The sequence below is a fragment of the Carassius auratus genome, unplaced genomic scaffold (assembly GCF_003368295.1).
Source record: "Carassius auratus strain Wakin unplaced genomic scaffold, ASM336829v1 scaf_tig00216553, whole genome shotgun sequence".
NCBI lineage: Eukaryota > Metazoa > Chordata > Actinopteri > Cypriniformes > Cyprinidae > Carassius > Carassius auratus.
The window spans coordinates 1-25,104 of NW_020528628.1; positions in this window are offsets into that span (position 1 = coordinate 1).

Below are 25,104 nucleotides of genomic sequence, written 5' to 3' on the forward strand. Positions count from 1 at the left end.
TTGATGCCAAGGTAAAACTTTAAATGCCTTTGATGGCCTGTCAATTTAAGTACGTTTGCGTCTTTGCACTCAATTACAAAGTGGATCCACATCTATAATTTTCCTCCTAAAAGCATAAAAAAAATGCCCGAAGTTGCAACAGATTTAAGAATTCACCACTTGAGACCCTAGAGTGCACTCAAAGAAACACTATGATGCCAAGGTAGAACTTTAAATGCCTTTGATGGACTGTCCATTTAAGCACGTTTGCATCTTTGCACTCAATTACGAAGTGGATCCACATCTGTAATATTTCCCCCTAAGAAAATAAAAATGCCAGCAGCTGCTTTTGATGGACTTTGTTCATTTAGCATATTTTAACTTGATCTAGATTTTTATATTAATACAATATCTTGGAGAGGAAAACTACTCAAAATTTTTAATCATATCACTTCATGCACATCAATAACACTGCAAGATTGTGTCTTTACTGTCTGTTACAAAGTGATTCCACAAATGTAATATTTCCCCCTAAAAACATTTTTAAAAAATGCCAGAATTTGCAACAGATTTGATGCCAAGGTAGAACTTTAAATGCCTTTGATGGACTGTCCATTTAAGCACGTTTGCGTCTTTATACAAAATTACAAAGTGGATCCACATCTGTAATACTTTCCGCCTAAAAACAACCCACAAATCGCTAGTAGATACAACAGACCTAGAAATCAAGCCACTTCTATGTTAACTTGATCTAGATTTTTCTATTAATACAATTTCTTGGAGAAGAAAACTACTCAAAATTTTGACTCATATCACTTCAAGCATCACAATAAACACTGCAAGTTTGTGTCTTTACTGTCTGTTACAAAGTGGATCCACCAATGTAATATTTGCCTCTAAAAACATTTAAAAAAAATGCCAGAAGTTGCAACCGATTTAGAATTCAAACCACTTGAGACCTTAGAGGGAACTCAAAGAAACACTATGATGCCAAGGTAGAACATTAAATGCCTTTGATGGACTTTGTCCATTTAAGCACGTTTGCGTCTTTGTACACAATTACAAAGTTGATCCACTTCTGTAACATTTCGGCCTAAAAACATTTTTTATAAATTCCAGAAGTTGCAACAGAATTAGAATTCAAACCACTTGAGACCTTAGAGGGAACTCAAAGAAACACTATGATGCCAAGGTAGAACATTAAATGCCTTTGATGGACTGTCCATTTAAGCACGTTTGCATCTTTGCACTCAATTACAAAGTGGATCCACATCCATAATATTTACTGCTAAAAAAATGAAAACGTCAGTAGCTAAACAGGTTTAGAATTCAAGCCAATTGACTACCTAGAGGGCACTCAAAGAAACACTATGATGCCAAGGTAGAACATTAAATCCACAATCACAAAGTGGATCCACATCCGTAATATTTCCGCTTGAAAAACAACCCACAAATCACTAGTAGACACAACAGACCTAGAAATCAAGCCACTTCTATCTTAACTTGACCTAGATTTTTCTGTTAATACAATTTCTTGGAGAAGAAAACTACTCAAAATTTTGATTCATATCACTTCACGTATCACAATAAACACTGCAGTTTTGTGTCTTTACTGTCTGTTACAAAGTGGATCCACCAATGTAATATTTCCCCCTAAAAACATTTTTAAAAAATGCCAGAAGTTGTAACAGATTTAGAATTCAAACCACTTGAGACCTTAGAGGGAACTCAAAGAAACACTATGATGCCAAAGACCCAAACTTGCAGTAGTTTTTTTGGTATGCGAAACAATAAAAAATAAGATTTTGAGTAATTTTGGTCTCCAAGAAATTGTTTTAAAAGAAAAATCTTAATCAATGTTATGTTATCTTAAGCTATGTTAACTTGATCTAGATTTTTATATTAATACAATATCTTGGAGAGGAAAACTGTCTGTTACAAAGTGATTCCACAAATGTAATATTTCCCCCTAAAAACATTTAAAAAAAAATGCCAGAAGTTGCAACAGATTTGATGCCAAGGTAGAAATTTAAATGCCATTGATGGACTGTCCATTTAAGCATGTTTGCGTCTTTGCACTCAATTACAAAGTGGATCCACATCCATAATATTTACTGCTAAAAAAATAAAAACGCCAGTAGCTAAAACAGGTTTAGATTTCAAGCCAATTGATACCCTAAAGGGCACTCAAAGAAACACTATGATGCCAAGGTAGAACATTAAATGCCTTTGATGGACTTTGTCCATTTAAGCATGTTTGCATCTTTATACAAAATTACAAAGTGGATCCACATCTGTAATATTTTCCGCCTAAAAACAACCCACAAATCGCTAGTAGATACATCAGAACTAGAAATCAAGCCACTTCTATGTTAACTTGATCTAGATTTGTCTATTAATACAATTTCTTGGAGAAGAAAACTACTCAAAATTTTGACTCATATCACTTCAAGCATCACAATAAACACTGCAAGTGTGTCTTTATTGTCTGTTACAAAGTGGATCCACCAATCTAATATTTGCCCCTAAAAACATTTTTAAAAAATGCCAGAAGTTGCAACCGATTTAGAATTCAAACCACTTGAGACCTTAGAGGGAACTCAAAGAAACACTATGATGCCAAGGTAGAAACATTAAATGCCTTTGATGGACTTTGTCCATTTAAGCACGTTTGCGTCTTTGTACACAATTACAAAGTGGATCCACTTCTGTAACATTTCCGCCTAAAAACATTTTTATAAATTCCAGAAGTTGCAACAGAATTAGAATTCAAACCACTTGAGACCTTAGAGGGAACTCAAAGAAACACTATGATGCCAAGGTAGAACATTAAATGCCTTTGATGGACTGTCCATTTAAGCACGTTTGCATCTTTGCACTCAATTACAAAGTGGATCCACATCCATAATATTTACTGCTAAAAAAATAAAAATGTCAGTAGCTAAAACAGGTTTAGAATTCAAGCCAATTGACTACCTAGAGGGCACTCAAAGAAACACTATGATGCCAAGGTAGAACATTAAATCCACAATCACAAAGTGGATCCACATCCGTAATATTTCCGCCTAAAAACAACCCACAAATCACTAGTAGACACAACAGACCTAGAAATCAAGCCACTTCTATGTTAACTTGATCTAGATTTTTCTATTAATACAATTTCTTGGAGAAGAAAACTACTCAAAATTTTGACTCATATCACTTCAAGCATCACAATAAACACTGCAAGTTTGTGTCTTTACTGTCTGTTACAAAGTGGATCCACCAATGTAATATTTGCCCCTAAAAACATTTAAAAAAAAATGCCAGAAGTTGCAACTGATTTAGAATTCAAACCACTTGAGACCTTAGAGGGAACTCAAATAAACACTATGATGCCAAGGTAGAACATTAAATGCCTTTGATGGACTTTGTCCATTTAAGCACGTTTGCGTCTTTGTACACAATTACAAAGTTGATCCACTTCTGTAACATTTCGGCCTAAAAACATTTTTATAAATTCAAGAAGTTGCAACAGAATTAGAATTCAAACCACTTGAGACCTTAGAGGGAACTCAAAGAAACACTATGATGCCAAGGTAGAACATTAAATGCCTTTGATGGACTGTCCATTTAAGCACGTTTGCATCTTTGCACTCAATTACAAAGTGGATCCACATCCATAATATTTACTGCTAAAAAATAAAAACGTCAGTAGCTAAAACAGGTTTAGAATTCAAGCCAATTGACTACCTAGAGGGCACTCAAAGAAACACTATGATGCCAAGGTAGAACATTAAATCCACAATCACAAAGTGGATCCACATCCGTAATATTTCCGCCTAAAAACAACCCACAAATCACTAGTAGACACAACAGACCTAGAAATCAAGCCACTTCTATCTTAACTTGACCTAGATTTTTCTGTTTATACAATTTCTTGGAGAAGAAAACTACTCAAAATTTTGATTCATATCACTTCATGTATCACAATAAACACTGCAGTTTTGTGTCTTTACTGTCTGTTACAAAGTGGATCCACCAATGTAATATTTCCCCCTAAAAACATTTTTAAAAAATACCAGAAGTTGCAACAGATTTAGAATTCAAACCACTTGAGACCTTAGAGGGAACTCAAATAAACACTATGATGCCAAGGTAGAACTTTAAATGCCTTTGATGTTCTGTCCATTTAAGCACGTTTGCATCTTTGCACTCAATTACAAAGTGGATCCACATCCGTAATATTTCCCCCTAAAAAAATAAAAAATGCCAGCAGCTAAAACAGATTTAAAATTCAAGACAATTGAGACCCTAGAGGGCACTCAAAGAAACACTATGATGCCAAGGTGGAACATTAAATCCACAATCACAAAGTGGATCCACATCCATAATATTTCCGCCTAAAAACAACCCACAAATCTCTAGTAGATACAACAGACCTAGAAATCAAGCCACTTCTATCTTAACTTGACCTAGATTTTTCTGTTAATACAATTTCTTGGAGAAGAAAACTACTCAAAATTTTGATTCATATCACTTCACGTATCTCAATAAACACTGCAGGTTTGTGTCTTTACTGTCTGTTACAAAGTGGATCCACCAATGTAATATTTCCCCCTAAAAACATTTTTAAAAAATGCCAGAAGTTGCAACAGATTTAGAATTCAAACCACTTGAGACCTTAGAGGGAACTCAAAGAAACACTATGATGCCAAGGTAGAACTTTAAATGCCTTTGATGGACTGTCCATTTAAGCACATTTGCATCTTTCCACTCAATTACAAAGTGGATCCACATCCGTAATATTTCTCCCTAAAAAAAAAAAAAAATGCCAGCAGCTAAAACAGATTTAAAATTCAAGACAATTGAGACCCTAGAGGGCACTCAAAGAAACACTATGATGCCAAGGTAGAACTTTAAATGCCTTTGATGGCCTGTCCATTTAAGCACGTTTGCGTCTTTACACTCAATTACAAAGTGGATCCACATCTATAATTTTTCCTCCTAAAAGCATTAAAAAATACCAGAAGTTGCAACATATTTAGAATTCAAACCACTTGAGACCCTAGAGCGCACTCAAAGAAACACTATGATGCCAATGTAGAACTTTAAATGCCTTTGATGGCCTGTCCATTTAAGCACGTTTGCGTCTTTACACTCAATTACAAAGTGGATCCACATCTATAATTTTTCCTCCTAAAAGCATTAAAAAATACCAGAAGTTGCAACAGATTTAGAATTCAAACCACTTGAGACCTTAGAGCGCACTCAAAGAAACACTATGATGCCAAGGTAGAACTTTAAATGCCTTTGATGGACTGTCCATTTAAGCACGTTTGCGTCTTTGCACACAATTACAAAGTGGATCCAAATCCATAATATTTACTGCTAAAAAAAAAAAAAACGCCAGTAGCTAAAACAGGTTTAGAATTCAAGCCAATTGACTACCTAGAGGGCACTCAAAGAAACACTACGATGCCAAGGTAGAACATTAAATCCACAATCACAAAGTGGATCCACATCTGTAATATTTCCGCCTAAAAACAACCCACAAATCGCTAGTAGATACAACAGACCTAGAAATCAAGCCACTTCTGTGTTAACGTGATCTAGATTTTTCTATTAATACAATTTCTTGGTGAGGAAAACTACTCAAAATTTTGACTCATATCACTTCACGCATCACAATAAACACTGCAGGTTTGTGTCTTTACTGTCTGTTATAAAGTGGATCCACCAATGTAATATTTCCCCCTAAAAACATTTCTTTAAAATGCCAGAAGTTGCAACAGATTTAGAATTCAAACCTCTTGAGACCTTAGAGGGAACTCAAAGAAACACTATGATGCCAAAGACCCAAACTTGCAGTAATTTTTTTGGTCTGCGAAACAATAAAAAATAAGATTTTGAGTAATTTTGGTCTCCAAGAAATTGTTTTAAAAGAAAAATCTTAATCAATGTTATGTTATCTTAAGCTATGTTAACTTGATCTAGATTTTTATATTAATACAATATCTTGGAGAGGAAAACTACTAGAAATGTTTAATCATATCACTTCACGCATCACAATAAACACTGCAAGATTGTGTCTTTACTGTCTGTTACAAAGTGATTCCACAAATGTAATATTTCCCCCTAAAAACATTTTTAAAAAATGCCAGAAGTTGCAACAGATTTGATGCCAAGGTAGAACTTTAAATGCCTTTGATGGACTGTCCATTTAAGCACGTTTGCGTCTTTGCACTCAATTACAAAGTGGATCCACATCCATGATATTTAAGGCTAAAAAAACAAAAACGCCAGTAGCTAAAACAGGTTTAGAATTCAAGCCAATTGACACACTAAAGGGCACTCAAAGAAACAATATGATGCCAAGTTAGAACATGAAATGCCTTTGATGGACTTTGTCCATTTAAGCACGTTTGCGTCTTTGTACACAATTACAAATTGGATCCACATCTGTAATATTTCCCCTAAAAACAACCCACAAATCGCTGGTAGATACAAAAGACCTAGATATCAAGCCACTTCTAAAATAACTTGATCTAGATTTTTCTATTAATACAATATCTTGGAGAGGAAAACTACTCAAAATCTTTACTCAAATCACTTCACGCATCACAATAAACACTACAAGATTGTGTCTTTACTGTCTGTTACAAAGTGGATCCACAAATGTAATATTTCCCCCTAAAAACATTTTTAAAAAATGCCAGAATTTGCAACAGATTTGATGCCAAGGTAGAACTTTAAATGCCTTTGATGGACTGTCCATTTAAGCACGTTTGCGTCTTTATACAAAATTACAAAGTGGATCCACATCTGTAATACTTTCCGCCTAAAAACAACCCACAAATCGCTAGTAGATACAACAGACCTAGAAATCAAGCCACTTCTATGTTAACTTGATCTAGATTTTTCTATTAATACAATTTCTTGGAGAAGAAAACTACTCAAAATTTTGACTCATATCACTTCAAGCATCACAATAAACACTGCAAGTTTGTGTCTTTACTGTCTGTTACAAAGTGGATCCACCAATGTAATATTTGCCCCTAAAAACATTTTTAAAAAATGCCAGAAGTTGCAACCGATTTAGAATTCAAACCACTTGAGACCTTAGAGGGAACTCAAAGAAACACTATGATGCCAAGGTAGAACATTAAATGCCTTTGATGGACTTTGTCCATTTAAGCACGTTTGCGTCTTTGTACACAATTACAAAGTTGATCCACTTCTGTAACATTTCGGCCTAAAAACATTTTTATAAATTCCAGAAGTTGCAACAGAATTAGAATTCAAACCACTTGAGACCTTAGAGGGAACTCAAAGAAACACTATGATGCCAAGGTAGAACATTAAATGCCTTTGATGGACTGTCCATTTAAGCACGTTTGCATCTTTGCACTCAATTACAAAGTGGATCCACATCCATAATATTTACTGCTAAAAAAATAAAAACGTCAGTAGCTAAAACAGGTTTAGAATTCAAGCTAATTGACTACCTAGAGGGCACTCAAAGAAACACTATGATGCCAAGGCAGAACATTAAATCCACAATCACAAAGTGGATCCACATCCGTAATATTTCCGCTTGAAAACAACCCACAAATCACTAGTAGACACAACAGACCTAGAAATCAAGCCACTTCTATCTTAACTTGACCTAGATTTTTCTGTTAATACAATTTCTTGGAGAAGAAAACTACTCAAAATTTTGATTCATATCACTTCACGTATCACAATAAACACTGCAGTTTTGTGTCTTTACTGTCTGTTACAAAGTGGATCCACCAATGTAATATTTCCCCCTAAAAACATTTTTAAAAAATGCCAGAAGTTGTAACAGATTTAGAATTCAAACCACTTGAGACCTTAGAGGGAACTCAAAGAAACACTATGATGCCAAAGACCCAAACTTGCAGTAGTTTTTTTGGTATGCGAAACAATAAAAAATAAGATTTTGAGTAATTTTGGTCTCCAAGAAATTGTTTTAAAAGAAAAATCTTAATCAATGTTATGTTATCTTAAGCTATGTTAACTTGATCTAGATTTTTATATTAATACAATATCTTGGAGAGGAAAACTACTCGAAATTTTAATCATATCAGTTCACGCATCACAATAAACACTGCAAGATTGTGTCTTTACTGTCTGTTACAAAGTGATTCCACAAATGTAATATTTCCCCCTAAAAACATTTAAAAAAAAAATGACAGAAGTTGCAACAGATTTGATGCCAAGGTAGAAATTTAAATGCCATTGATGGACTGTCCATTTAAGCACGTTTGCGTCTTTGCACTCAATTACAAAGTGGATCCACATCCATAATATTTACTGCTAAAAAAATAAAAACGCCAGTAGCTAAAACAGGTTTAGATTTCAAGCCAATTGATACCCTAAAGGGCACTCAAAGAAACACTATGATGCCAAGGTAGAACATTAAATGCCTTTGATGGACTTTGTCCATTTAAGCATGTTTGCGTCTTTATACAAAATTACAAAGTGGATCCACATCTGTAATATTTTCCACCTAAAAACAACCCACAAATCGCTAGTAGATACATCAGAACTAGAAATCAAGCCACTTCTATGTTAACTTGATCTAGATTTTTCTATTAATACAATTTCTTGGAGAAGAAAACTACTCAAAATTTTGACTCATATCACTTCAAGCATCACAATAAACACTGCAAGTGTGTCTTTATTGTCTGTTACAAAGTGGATCCACCAATCTAATATTTGCCCCTAAAAACATTTTTAAAAAATGCCAGAAGTTGCAACCGATTTAGAATTCAAACCACTTGAGACCTTAGAGGGAACTCAAAGAAACACTATGATGCCAAGGTAGAACATTAAATGCCTTTGATGGACTTTGTCCATTTAAGCACGTTTGCGTCTTTGTACACAATTACAAAGTGGATCCACTTCTGTAACATTTCCGCCTAAAAACATTTTTATAAATTCCAGAAGTTGCAACAGAATTAGAATTCAAACCACTTGAGACCTTAGAGGGAACTCAAAGAAACACTATGATGCCAAGGTAGAACATTAAATGCCTTTGATGGACTGTCCATTTAAGCACGTTTGCATCTTTGCACTCAATTACAAAGTGGATCCACATCCATAATATTTACTGCTAAAAAAATAAAAACGTCAGTAGCTAAAACAGGTTTAGAATTCAAGCCAATTGACTACCTAGAGGGCACTCAAAGAAACACTATGATGCCAAGGTAGAACATTAAATCCACAATAACAAAGTGGATCCACATCCGTAATATTTCCGCCTAAAAACAACCCACAAATCACTAGTAGACACAACAGACCTAGAAATCAAGCCACTTCTATCTTAACTTGACCTAGATTTTTCTGTTAATACAATTTCTTGGAGAAGAAAACTACTCAAAATTTTGATTCATATCACTTCATGTATCACAATAAACACTGCAGTTTTGTGTCTTCACTGTCTGTTACAAAGTGGATCCACCAATGTAATATTTCCCCCTAAAAACATTTTTAAAAAATACCAGAAGTTGCAACAGATTTAGAATTCAAACCACTTGAGACCTTAGAGGGAACTCAAATAAACACTATGATGCCAAGGTAGAACTTTAAATGCCTTTGATGTTCTGTCCATTTAAGCACGTTTGCATCTTTGCACTCAATTACAAAGTGGATCCACATCCGTAATATTTCCCCCTAAAAAAATAAAAAATGCCAGCAGCTAAAACAGATTTAAAATTCAAGACAATTGAGACCCTAGAGGGCACTCAAAGAAACACTATGATGCCAAGGTAGAACATTAAATCCACAATCACAAAGTGGATCCACATCCATAATATTTCCGCCTAAAAACAACCCACAAATCTCTAGTAGATACAACAGACCTAGAAATCAAGCCACTTCTATCTTAACTTGACCTAGATTTTTCTGTTAATACAATTTCTTGGAGAAGAAAACTACTCAAAATTTTGATTCATATCACTTCACGTATCTCAATAAACACTGCAGGTTTGTGTCTTTACTGTCTGTTACGAAGTGGATCCACCAATGTAATATTTCCCCCTAAAAACATTTTTAAAAAATGCCAGAAGTTGCAACAGATTTAGAATTCAAACCACTTGAGACCTTAGAGGGAACTCAAAGAAACACTATGATGCCAAAGACCCAAACTTGCAGTAGTTTTTTTGGTATGTGAAACAATAAAAAATAAGATTTTGAGTAATTTTGGTCTCCAAGAAATTGTTTTAAAAGAAAAATCTTAATCAATGTTATGCTATCTTAAGCTATGTTAACTTGATCTAGATTTTTATATTAATACAATATCTTGGAGAGGAAAACTACTCGAAATTTTAATCATATCAGTTCACGCATCACAATAAACACTGCAAGATTGTGTCTTTACTGTCTGTTACAAAGTGATTCCACAAATGTAATATTTCCCCCTAAAAACATTTAAAAAAAATGGCAGAAGTTGCAACAGATTTGATGCCAAGGTAGAAATTTAAATGCCATTGATGGACTGTCCATTTAAGCATGTTTGCGTCTTTGCACTCAATTACAAAGTGGATCCACATCCATAATATTTACTGCTAAAAAAATAAAAACGCCAGTAGCTAAAACAGGTTTAGATTTCAAGCCAATTGATACCCTAAAGGGCACTCAAAGAAACACTATGATGCCAAGGTAGAACATTAAATGCCTTTAATGGACTTTGTCCATTTAAGCATGTTTGCGTCTTTATACAAAATTACAAAGTGGATCCACATCTGTAATATTTTCCGCCTAAAAACAACCCACAAATCGCTAGTAGATACATCAGAACTAGAAATCAAGCCACTTCTATGTTAACTTGATCTAGATTTTTCTATTAATACAATTTCTTGGAGAAGAAAACTACTCAAAATTTTGACTCATATCACTTCAAGCATCACAATAAACACTGCAAGTGTGTCTTTATTGTCTGTTACAAAGTGGATCCACCAATCTAATATTTGCCCCTAAAAACATTTTTAAAAAATGCCAGAAGTTGCAACCGATTTAGAATTCAAACCACTTGAGACCTTAGAGGGAACTCAAAGAAACACTATGATGCCAAGGTAGAACATTAAATGCCTTTGATGGACTTTGTCCATTTAAGCACGTTTGCGTCTTTGTACACAATTACAAATTGGATCCACTTCTGTAACATTTCCGCCTAAAAACATTTTTATAAATTCAAGAAGTTGCAACAGAATTAGAATTCAAACCACTTGAGACCTTAGAGGGAACTCAAAGAAACACTATGATGCCAAGGTAGAACTTTAAATGCCTTTGATGGCCTGTCCATTTAAGCACGTTTGCGTCTTTGCACTCAATTACAAAGTGGATCCACATCTATAATTGTTCCTCCTAAAAGCATTAAAAAATGCCAGAAGTTGCAACAGATTTAGAATTCAAACCACTTGAGACCCTAGAGGGCACTCAAAGAAACACTATGATGCCAAGGTAGAACTTTAAATGCCTTTGATGGCCTTTCCATTTAAGCACGTTTGCGTCTTTGCACTCAATTACAAAGTGGATCCACATCTATAATTTTTCCTCCTAAAAGCATTAAAAAATGCCAGAAGTTGCAACAGATTTAGAATTCAAACCACTTGAGACCCTAGAGGGCACTCAAAGAAACACTATGATGCCAAGGTAGAACTTTAAATGCCTTTGATGGCCTGTCCATTTAAGCACGTTTGCGTCTTTGCACTCAATTACAAAGTGGATCCACATCTATAATTTTTCCTCCTAAAAGCATTAAAAAATGCCAGAAGTTGCAACAGATTTAGAATTCAAACCACTTGAGACCTTAGAGGGAACTCAAAGAAACACTATGATGCCAAAGACCCAAACTTGCAGTAGTTTTTTTGGTCTGCGAAACAATAAAAAATAAGATTTTGAGTAATTTTGGTCTCCAAGAAATTGTTTTAAAAGAAAAATCTTAATCAATGTTATGTTATCTTAAGCTATGTTAACTTGATCTAGATTTTTATATTAATACAATATCTTGGACGGGAAAACTACTCAAAATTTTTAATCATATCACTTCACGCATCATAATAAACACTGCAAGATTGTGTCTTTACTGTCTGTTACAAAGTGGATCTACAAATGTAATATTTCCCCCTAAAAACATTTTTTTAAAATGCCAGAAGTTGCAACAGATTTGATGCCAAGGTAGAACTTTAAATGCCTTTGATGGACTGTCCATTTAAGCACGTTTTTCGTCTTTGCACTCAATTACAAAGTGGATCCACATCCGTAATATTTACTGCTAAAAAAATAAAAACGCCAGTAGATAAAACAGGTTTAGAATTCAAGCCAATTGATACCCTAAAGGGCACTCAAAGAAACACTATGATGCCAAGGTAGAACATTAAATGCCTTTGATGGACTTTGTCCATTTAAGCACGTTTGCGTCTTTATACAAAATTACAAAGTGGATCCACATCTGTAATATTTCCGCCTAAAAACAACCCACAAATCGCTAGTAGATACAACAGACCTAGAAATCAAGCCACTTCTATGCTAACTTGATCTAGATTTTTCTATTAATACAATTTCTTGGAGAAGAAAACTACTCAAAATTTTGACTCATATCACTTCAAGCATCACAATAAACACTGCAATTTTGTGTCTTTACTGTCTGTTACAAAGTGGATCCACCAATGTAATATTTGCCCCTAAAAACATTTTTAAAAAATGCCTTTGATGGCCTGTCCATTTAAGCACGTTTGCGTCTTTGCACTCAATTACAAAGTGGATCCACATCTATAATTGTTCCTCCTAAAAGCATTAAAAAATGCCAGAAGTTGCAACAGATTTAGAATTCAAACCACTTGAGACCCTAGAGGGCACTCAAAGAAACACTATGATGCCAAGGTAGAACTTTAAATGCCTTTGATGGCCTTTCCATTTAAGCACGTTTGCGTCTTTGCACTCAATTACAAAGTGGATCCACATCTATAATTTTTCCTCCTAAAAGCATTAAAAAATGCCAGAAGTTGCAACAGATTTAGAATTCAAACCACTTGAGACCCTAGAGGGCACTCAAAGAAACACTATGATGCCAAGGTAGAACTTTAAATGCCTTTGATGGCCTGTCCATTTAAGCACGTTTGCGTCTTTGCACTCAATTACAAAGTGGATCCACATCTATAATTTTTCCTCCTAAAAGCATTAAAAAATGCCAGAAGTTGCAACAGATTTAGAATTCAAACCACTTGAGACCTTAGAGGGAACTCAAAGAAACACTATGATGCCAAAGACCCAAACTTGCAGTAGTTTTTTTGGTCTGCGAAACAATAAAAAATAAGATTTTGAGTAATTTTGGTCTCCAAGAAATTGTTTTAAAAGAAAAATCTTAATCAATGTTATGTTATCTTAAGCTATGTTAACTTGATCTAGATTTTTATATTAATACAATATCTTGGACAGGAAAACTACTCAAAATTTTTAATCATATCACTTCACGCATCATAATAAACACTGCAAGATTGTGTCTTTACTGTCTGTTACAAAGTGGATCTACAAATGTAATATTTCCCCCTAAAAACATTTTTTTAAAATGCCAGAAGTTGCAACAGATTTGATGCCAAGGTAGAACTTTAAATGCCTTTGATGGACTGTCCATTTAAGCACGTTTTTCGTCTTTGCACTCAATTACAAAGTGGATCCACATCCGTAATATTTACTGCTAAAAAAATAAAAACGCCAGTAGATAAAACAGGTTTAGAATTCAAGCCAATTGATACCCTAAAGGGCACTCAAAGAAACACTATGATGCCAAGGTAGAACATTAAATGCCTTTGATGGACTTTGTCCATTTAAGCACGTTTGCGTCTTTATACAAAATTACAAAGTGGATCCACATCTGTAATATTTCCGCCTAAAAACAACCCACAAATCGCTAGTAGATACAACAGACCTAGAAATCAAGCCACTTCTATGCTAACTTGATCTAGATTTTTCTATTAATACAATTTCTTGGAGAAGAAAACTACTCAAAATTTTGACTCATATCACTTCAAGCATCACAATAAACACTGCAATTTTGTGTCTTTACTGTCTGTTACAAAGTGGATCCACCAATGTAATATTTGCCCCTAAAAACATTTTTAAAAAATGCCAGAAGTTGCAACCGATTTAGAATTCAAACCACTTGAGACCCTAGAGGGCACTCAAAGAAACACTATGATGCCAAGGTAAAACTTTAAATGCCTTTGATGGACTGTCCATTTAAGCACGTTTGCATCTTTGCACTCAATTACAAAGTGGATTCACATCCGTAATATTTCCCCCTAAAAAAATAAAAATGCCAGCAGCTAAAACAGATTTAAAATTCAAGACAATTGAGACCCTAGAGGGAACTCAAAGAAACACTATGATGCCAAGGTAGAACTTTAAATGCCTTTGATGGACTGTCCATTTAAGCACGTTTGCATCTTTGCACTCAATTACGAAGTGGATCCACATCCATAATATTTCCCCCTAAAAAAAATAAAAATGCCAGCAGCTAAAACAGATTTAAAATTCAAGACAGTTGAGACCCTAGAGGGCACTCAAAGAAACACTATGATGCCAAGGTAGAACTTTAAATGCCTTTGATGGACTGTCCATTTAAGCACGTTTGCATCTTTGCACTCAATTACGAAGTGGATCCACATCTGTAATATTTCCCCCTAAGAAAATAAAAATGCCAGCAGCTGCCTTTGATGGACTTTGTTCATTTAAGCACATTTTAACTTGATCTAGATTTTTATATTAATACAATATCTTGGAGAGGAAAAGTACTCAAAATTTTTTATCATATCACTTCATGCATCACAATAAACACTGCAAGATTGTGTCTTTACTGTCTGTTACAAAGTGATTCCACAAATGTAATATTTCCCCCTAAAAACATTTTTAAAAAATGTCAGAATTTGCAACAGGTTTGATGCCAAGGTAGAACTTTAAATGCCTTTGATGGACTGTCCATTTAAGCACGTTTGCGTCTTTGCACTCAATTACAAAGTGGATCCACATCCATAATATTTACTGCTAAAAAATTAAAAACGCCAGTAGCTAAAACAGGTTTAGAATTCAAGCCAATTGATACCCTAAAGGGCACTCAAAGAAACACTATGATGCCAAGGTAGAACATTAAAATGCCTTTGATGGACTTTGTCCATTTAAGCACGTTTGCGTCTTTGTACACAATTACAAAGTGGATCCACTTCTGTAACATTTCCGCCTAAAAACATTTTTATAAATTCCAGAAGTTGCAACAGAATTAGAATTCAAACCACTTGAGACCTTAGAGGGAACTCAAAGAAACACTATGATGCCAAGGTAGAACTTTAAATGCCTTTGATGGCCTGTCCATTTAAGCACGTTTGCGTCTTTGCACTCAATTACAAAGTGGATCCACATCTATAATTTTTCCTCCTAAAAGCATTAAAAAATGCCAGAAGTTGCAACAGATTTAGAATTCAAACCACTTGAGACCCTAGAGCACACTCAAAGAAACACTATGATGCCAAGGTAGAACATTAAATGCCTTTGATGGACTTTGTCCATTTAAGCACGTTTGCGTCTTTGTACACAATTACAAAGTGGATCCACATCTGTAACATTTCCGCCTAAAAAGATTTTTATAAATTCCAGAAGTTGCAACAGAATTAGAATTCAAACAACTTGAGACCTTAGAGGGAACTCAAAGAAACACTATGATGCCAAGGTAGAACTTTAAATGCCTTTGATGGACTGTCTATTTAAGCACGTTTGCATCTTTGCACTCAATTACAAAGTGGATTCAAATCCATAATATGTGTAACGGTAGGACATTAGGACCCAGTAGATACCACCTCGAAGCGCGGCATTACTCAGCCAGCTATTTAGGGTGACGTAGTCACAGAGCGATAAGCTAAGCTGGTATTCCAACATAGTGTGTCGGTACAGCGTGGGGAATGAAAGCACCAGGATCGATGGTTTAAACCAGTGCTGTTGTCGTTGCCTGAGGCTGGAGATTGGCCAGTGGACAAAACAGTTGTTCTGGGCAAACTGTTGCAGGTACCAAGTTAGATTTATGAAATGTGGTGAATGATTGTTAAAGCTTGGTATACTGATTTTGTATCTCCTGTCACAGTAACATCGTGAGATTGTGGTGAAGACGCATTGTGCAAACATTTGTTTGCTTTTCAGGACGTCCAGTGTCCAGTCACTGTTTTTCCTATTTAGTTTTAGCTATATAAACTGCCTACCATATTTTATACTAGTGTTTGCTGAACGCCCTAGAGGCATGTGAAGAGAGGGGAGAGATATCGGATTGTGTGTTTTACACTGTATGTTTGTTTTTGTTTTGTTTTTTTGTTTTTTACTCTCTCTGATAACTTGTGTATACAATGTGAGGTTCTCTAATTGAAATACTAGGGTGATTGTGTAGGTTTCCAAAGAGACAAAACGCCTGTAGTGGTGTGTGTGTGAAGTGAAGAGGGGATATTGCTGTGAATCACGTGTGATCTATTTAATTGGGTTGTGTTACCTGTGTATTCTTAAATTATTTATTAAGAGTGACGTGTGGTGTGCGTTAAATTCTGACACGTCTCAGGAGGGAAACTCCGTGCCTGCCCTTAACCATTTGGTGTTTGGATTGAGGGAAGTTTCATAAAGTATAACAGTTGTCTTTTAAAGATTGTTTATATAATCTAACAATTGTAAAAATATAAATCAATGTATTTTTTTCTGACATACCAGCTTCCATCTGCGTCCTTTAATTAGGGTGGCTTGCATGAAACCAGGTGGCCTTTTGAGCTGAATATGTTATAATTGGATTTTATTTAATATAGACAGTGTTAGACTCCTGAAGGCCACATTTGGCGTAGTCGGCAGGGTCGTCTGGGTGGTTGCTGGTAGTGTCGTCCTCTTCCTCATATGTATATATATTTTTTTACAAATTTATTTGTATAACGGGTGGGCAGTTAGGTTTATTAGGGTAAAGGAAAAACAGTGGCTGGCAAGGAGGATCGGAGAAGCCGCCCAAGACCAGCTGGACTTTAACCTCAAGACAAGTGTTTTTTTTTTTTGTTTTTTTTTGCGTATCATTGTTATTATCACTGTTGTTGTTTTTTTATATATATATATATATATATATATATATATATATATATATATATATATATATTTTTTTTTTTCTCTCTCTTTCTTTATCATGTCCGTAGGTTCAGAAGATCAGATTAGGGCTCTGACTGAGCAGCTCCAGCAGCTGCAAGCCGTTAATACCAGGCTTCAACAGGAAGCAGCAGCGCAACTAAATGCTGTGGCAGGACAGGGAGGGGTAACCAGCAGTCAGCAAGAAAGTTTAGTAAACCCAAGGTATGTCATTATCCCAAGAGAGCGGAAATGCCCAAGGTTTTCAGGGAGTAATAGTACTGGATGTCTGGGGGTTGAGGAGTGGGTAGAAGAAGCCCGTAGATGTTTAAGTTCCAAACATATGACCCCTACTGAGCATGCATTGTTCTTGTATGACCATCTTGATGGGGAAGCCAAGTCAGAGATTCGATTTCATCCCAGTGTAGATAGAAATAACCCTGATCGAATCCTGGCTATTTTGCTTGAAACATTTGGTTGCCCTCAATCTTATATTGAAGCTCAGAAACAATTCTTTCAACGACGCCAGCGTGATGGGGAATCTCTACGTGAATTTTCTCATGCAATAATGTCTTTAATGGAGATAATTGAGCGTAAGAATCCAGGGGGTATTCCTGATTCTGATATTGTAATTCGTGATCACTTTGCTGAGTATGTCCGTGATAATATGCTTCGCAGAGAGTTAAAACGTCTCATACGATCACAACCTAGTATGTCCTTTATTGACGTTCGCAGCGAAGCTCTGCGTTGGTCAGATGATGGGGAGCGTCCTAGCCTTCCCCGGGCTAGAGCCTACTCTTATGATACCCACATTGATGCCTGTGAATTGGGGGTAAACTCAAGTGCTGTAGCAGTAGAATCAGGTAAAGAAATTAGTGAGTTAAAAGAAACTTTGCGTAAGCAACAAGTACAGTTAGATACAATTTTGCAACGGTTGTCTAACCCAGTTTGGCATGCTGCCCCCAGTGGCCCTAGCACCCAGCCTCGGCGATATCGGTTTGATTCAGAAGGCCAACCTATCTGTATGCGGTGTGGACACCCAGGTCATATAGCTAGGCGCTGTCGTAATTGGGAGGGAGCTCATCAAGCTGCTGCAGCTGGGGAGTTTCAGAGTAGAGCTGGGGGTCAGGGCAGAAATGCCATGGGGCCCTCGGGAAACTAATTTCATCTAGTGCTCCGAGTCAGGCTCTAGATGGTGGATTGGGTGGCTCCTCTTTAAAATCAACTGTACCTTCACATTCTACACTCATTGGTCAATGTCCAGTAATGAAGGTTGTAATGGCAGGTGTAGTTGTGCCATGTCTTGTTGATACAGGCTCAATGGTGTCAACCATTACAGAATAATTTTTTGCAGAACATTTCCAACCCCAGGTTCAGGGTATTTTGCAGTCATGTGGCTGGCTACAGTTGAAAGCCGCCAATGGACTAGATATCCCATATAAAGGATATTTAGAGTTGGATGTGGAAGTACTTGGTAGAACCTTGTCTCGAATGGGCATTTTGGTTGTACGAGATCCCCCTGATGTAAAGACTCAGACAAGAAAACGTAATATTCCTGGTCTGTTGGGAATGAATATTCTGCAAAGTTGTTACCAAGAGCTGTTTAGTCAGCATGGCACTGCGTTATTTCATTCCCCACCAGCTGTACCTGATGTGCTGAAAAATGCTATGTCCGAATGTCAGGTTCTTGAACGTTTAACTGATTCAGAATTTATCGGTAGTGTCTCAATTCCCCCAGGTCCCTCCATTTGTGTTCCCTCTGGGTCATTTAAGCTAGTCCCAGCCTTGTGCAGACAGGGAGTTGGTTCGCTTATTCCTGCTGCATTTTTAGAACCCCCAGGTACAGGCGACTGGCAACTACCTGCAGACCTCCTGATTCCATCATCCTTGGTAACTATTGGTGAGGGGACGGTCTATGTACCCTTGGTTAATATAGGTTCTCAGGACAGGTGGTTAAGACCCCGTACTTTTTTAGGTAGACTTCAAATGGTTAGTGTATGTCCCCATAATCAATCTCTAATTTTTGGCAGCGAAGAGAGTTGTGAAAGTCCTACTGTGTTCATTCAGTCAGCTGAAGTAGTGAATCGCACCGTCCCTGGTCTGGCCAATATATCATGGCCTAATCTAGAAGAGGCAGAACAGGAAGAGGCTAAGGCTTTGTTGGAGAAGTATAGTGTGGTTTTCAGTCAGAATGAAGGGGATTTAGGATGCACAAACTTGATAGAGCATGAGATCCCCTTGTTAGATAATGCACCTATTCGCCAACGTTATAGACGATTTCCTCCCTCCCAGTATGATCTTGTGAAGGCTCATATCCAAGATTTGGTAGAGCAGGGGGTAGTGCGGGTGAGTTGTAGCCCCTTCTCCTCCCCCATTGTGGTGGTCAAGAAGAAGGATGGGTCAATACGACTGTGCGTGGATTATCGCCAATTAAATGCGAAGACCAGGAAGGATGCGTTCCCCCTTCCACGCATAGAGGAATCTTTAGACGCTCTGACTGGTGCTTGCATGTTTTCTACATTGGATTTGGCGAGTGGTTACAACCAGGTCCCTGTAGCCGAGAAGGATCAAGCTAAGACCGCTTTCTGTACACCTTTTGGTCTGTTTGAATTTCAGCGTATGCCATTTGGCCTTTGTAATGCACCAGGAACATTCCAGAGATTGATGGAGCGCATCTTTGGAGATGAACGATTTCACTCCCTCCTCTTATATTTGGATGATGTGGTTGTGTTTTCTTCATCATTTCAGAATCATCTGGAGCGGTTGGAGCTAGTGCTACACCGGTTGCAACAGAATGGCCTGAAACTTAAACTCAAAAAATGTCACTTTTTCCAGCCAGAGGTAAAGTACCTTGGTCATGTCATTTCCGCATCTGGTGTCGCCACTGATCCCGACAAGATCAGTGCTGTTAAAGAGTGGAAAACTCCATCAACTGTCGTAGAACTGCACTCTTTCTTGGGCTTTGCCTCTTACTATAGGAGGTTTGTGGAAGATTTTGCAAAGTATGCTGCCCCTCTCCACAAATTAGTAGCAAAGTTGCAGGCTTCCAGTAAAAGAGCTAGGCCTAGATCAAATGGCTCCTGGAGTGATCACTGGGACTGGAGTTGCGAACAGGCATTCCATCTGCTTAAGGAGAAATTGGTTGGGGCCCCAGTATTGGGGTATGCAGATTTTACCAGACCATTTGTTCTAGAAGTGGATGCTAGCAATCTGGGGCTGGGGGCAGTCCTGTCCCAGGAACAGGGAGGAGGGCAACGTCGGCCACTCGCATATGCAAGCCGTGGGCTTAGACCTACTGAAAGGAATATGACAAATTATTCCGCTATGAAATTAGAGCTGCTTGCACTTAAATGGGCGGTAACGGAAAAATTTAGAGACTATCTTCTTGGCTCTAAATTTACAGTCCTCACAGACAACAACCCTCTTTGTTATCTCCGTACAGCTAAATTGGGTGCTGTAGAACAACGCTGGGCATCACAGCTGGCACTTTTTGATTTCACTCTGATGTACAGACCTGGGGCCTCTAATATAAATGCAGATGCACTCTCTCGCTTGCCTCCTGCCCCGCTGCCAAGTTCTATGGGAGAAGTCGCTCTTGGTATCACAGTTCCTGAAGAGGTTGAACAAGCTTGCATTAAACACCATCAGCAGTGTTCTGCTTTTACATCTATTATTGAGGCCGCTCCAGCAAGAGGTAAAGCCGACCTGCAAGTGTTACAGGCTGAAGACGCAGTGATACAGGCTTTCTTGGTGTATTGGAAACGTGGTGGGGTCCCCTCAGCTTTGGAGCGGGCCAAGGAATCTCCAGCAGTCCTGGAAATGGTTCGCCAGTGGAATAGAATCCAAGAACAGCAGGGAGTATTGTATCGACGAAGTCATGTCCCAGGGGGTAGAGAGGAAGTGTTACAGCTGTTGTTACCACAGAGGCTGAGAAATGAAGTACTGACTAATCTTCATGACAATCATGGTCATCAAGGGGTGGAACGTACTACCACCCTTGAACGTCAACGCTGTTACTGGCCCTTTATGCGTCAAGATATTGAACGCTGGTGTCAAGAATGTATTAGGTGCCTGACAGCCAAAGCTGTACAGCCAAAGGTGAGAACTTTTATGGGCAGCCTGCTTGCTTCTAGACCTCTAGAGATTGTGGCCATTGATTTTACCACGCTTGAACGAGCTAGTGATGGTAGAGAGAACCTCCTCGTCGTGACCGATGTATTTTCTAAGTTTTCACAAGCATATCCTACATCTGACCAGAGGGCTGTGACGGTCGCTCGAATTCTTACGGAACAATGGTTTTATACTTATGGTGTCCCAAAACGGATCCATTCAGACCAAGGACGAAACTTTGAGGGAGAGCTACTGAAACGCCTATGTCAGTTGTATGGAATTGAGAAGTCAAGAACTAGCCCTTACCATCCAGAGGGAAATGGGCAATGTGAACGCTTCAACCGGTCATTGCACGATTTGCTGCGCACTTTACCCCCAGAACAGAAAAAGAGATGGCCTCATCATTTGCCTCAGTTGTTGTTTGCCTATAACACCTCAGTGCATAGCTCTACAGGATTCTCTCCCTATGAGTTGATGTTTGGAAGAAGGCCTTTTCTCCCTATAGACTCGCTTCTGGGACAAACTGAGGAGGTGACATCGGGTGGGACAGTAGAAGACTGGGTTCGAGAACATCAGATGCGTTTAACATCAACCTATCTTAAAGCGCGAACTCAATTGGAAGCTGCAGCCGCTTCTCGAGCACAACATCGTTCAGTCTCATTGCCAATTCTGCCGACTGGCTCATTGGTGTACAGGCGAAGTCATCCCCCTGGTCGCCATAAAATCCAAGATCAGTGGGAGCCTGTTGTATATGAAGTAGTGCGATGTCTGGATGAGGTTGGGTCACTATACAAAATCAAGCCCAAGGGTCAGTCAGGTCCAGAGCGGAATATCCATCGACAAGAATTGCGCCCATTGCCAATCCATTTAGGCTCCCCGAACCCATGTGCGATTGAGGTGGAGTTATTGGAAGATGTGCCCAAGGGGGATGTTGTACTCAGCCCTGATCTTAGTACAGACGAGGAATTTGATTTGGGGATGTGTGCCCCGTTGAATTCACATGATTCAGAAGGGCAGAGATGTGTTGCAGCCTCGTTGTTATCTGGGCAATTAAATGAACAACCTTCCTGTCGAAGTTCCGATTCCATGGAATTGAGCCAAGACCTTGAGTGTGGTAGATCGGAGGAAGAAGAACAAGCATCAATTCAACCAACTCGACGAACCACACGGTTAACAGCAGGCCAGCACTCTAATCGTTTTCATCTTCCTCATTCGGTTGTAAGAAATGAGGAGGGTGGGGAGGAGGTTATAACTAACCCTACAGTCAATGCATTACATGCAGTGTTTAGACCCTGGTGTTGACCTTATTTTGTTTCTGTCCCCGGGACGGTGACATTTTTACGAGGGGGGTGAATGTAAGCGGTAGGACATTAGGACCCAGTAGATACCACCTCGAAGCGCGGCATTACTCAGCCAGCTATTTAGGGTGACGTAGTCACAGAGCGATAAGCTAAGCTGGTATTCCAACATAGTGTGTCGGTACAGCGTGGGGAATGAAAGCACCAGGATCGATGGTTTAAACCAGTGCTGTTGTCGTTGCCTGAGGCTGGAGATTGGCCAGTGGACAAAACAGTTGTTCTGGGCAAACTGTTGCAGGTACCAAGTTAGATTTATGAAATGTGGTGAATGATTGTTAAAGCTTGGTATACTGATTTTGTATCTCCTGTCACAGTAACATCGTGAGATTGTGGTGAAGACGCATTGTGCAAACATTTGTTTGCTTTTCAGGACGTCCAGTGTCCAGTCACTGTTTTTCCCATTTAGTTTTAGCTATATAAACTGCCTACCATATTTTATACTAGTGTTTGCTGAACGCCCTAGAGGCATGTGAAGAGAGGGGAGAGATATCGGATTGTGTGTTTTACACTGTATGTTTGTTTTTGTTTTGTTTTGTTTTTTTGTTTTTTACTCTCTCTGATAACTTGTGTATACAATGTGAGGTTCTCTAATTGAAATACTAGGGTGATTGTGTAGGTTTCCAAAGAGACAAAACGCCTGTAGTGGTGTGTGTGTGAAGTGAAGAGGGGATATTGCTGTGAATCACGTGTGATCTATTTAATTGGGTTGTGTTACCTGTGTATTCTTAAATTATTTATTAAGAGTGACGTGTGGTGTGCGTTAAATTCTGACACGTCTCAGGAGGGAAACTCCGTGCCTGCCCTTAACCATTTGGTGTCTGGATTGAGGGAAGTTTCATAAAGTATAACAGTTGTCTTTTAAAGATTGTTTATATAATCTAACAATTGTAAAAATATAAATAAATGTATTTTTTTCTGACATACCAGCTTCCATCTGCGTCCTTTAATTAGGGTGGCTTGCATGAAACCAGGTGGCTCTTTTGAGCTGAATATGTTATAATTGGATTTTATTTAATATAGAGAGTGTTAGACTCCTGAAAGCCACATTTGTACTGCTAAAAAAATAAAAACGCCAGTAGCTAAAACAGGTTTAGAATTCAAGCCAATTGACTACCTAGAGGGCACTCAAAGAAACACTATGATGCCAAGGTAGAACATTAAATCCACAATCACAAAGTGGATCCACATCCGTAATATTTCCGCCTAAAAACAACCCACAAATCACTAGTAGATACAACAGAACTAGAAATCAAGCCACTTCTATCTTAACTTGACCTAGATTTTTCTGTTAATACAATTTCTTGGAGAAGGAAACTACTCAAAATTTTGATTCATATCACTTCACGTATCACAATAAACACTGCAGGTTTGTGTCTTTACTGTCTGTTACAAAGCGGATCCACCAATGTAATATTTCCCCCTAAAAACATTTTTAAAAAATGCCAGAAGTTGCAACAGATTTAGAATTCAAACCACTTGAGACCTTAGAGGGAACTCAAAGAAACACTATTTATGCCAAGGTAGAACTTTAAATGCCTTTGATGGACTGTCCATTTAAGCACATTTGCATCTTTCCACTCAATTACAAAGTGGATCCACATCTGTAATATTTCCCCCTAAAAAAAAATACATGCCAGCAGCTAAAGCAGATTTAAAATTCAAGACAATTGAGACCCTAGAGGGCACTCAAAGAAACACTATGATGCCAAGGTAGAACTTTAAATGCCTTTGTCCATTTAAGCACGTTTTAACTTGATCTAGATTTTTATATTAATACAATTTCTTGGAGAGGAAAACTACTCAAAACTTTTACTTATATCACTTCAAACATCACAATAAACTTTGACTGTCTGTTACAAAGTGGATCCACCAATGTAATATTTCCACCTAAAAACATTTTTAAAAAATACCAGAAGTTGCAACAGATTTAGAATTCAAACCACTTGAGACCTTAGAGGGAACTCAAAGAAACACTATGATGCCAAAGACCCAAACTTGCAGTAGTTTTTTTGGTCTTCGAAACAATAAAAAATAAGATTGAGTAATTTTGGTCTCCAAGAAATTTTTTAAAAGAAAAATCTTAATCAATGTTATGTTATCTTAAGCTATGTTAACTTGATCTAGATTTTTATATTAATACAATATCTTGGACAGGAAAACTACTAAAATTTTTTAATCATATCACTTCACGCATCACAATAAACACTGCAAGATTGTGTCTTTACTGTCTGTTACAAAGTGGATCCACCAATGTAATATTTCCCCCTAAAAACATTTTTAAAAAATGCCAGAAGTTGCAACAGATTTAGAATTCAAACCACTTGAGACCTTAGAGGGAACTCAAAGAAACACTATGATGGTGGCGCTGCTCAGCGGTCGACACGCACGGCGGAGCTCTGTTTGTTTGGTTAAAGTTGGTTAAAGTTTGTTTGTTAGTTACTATCCGTCGTTTCTGTTTGTTAATTACGTGCCAGTGTCTAGTCCACACGTTTTGTTTGTCTCGAATATAAACGTCAGC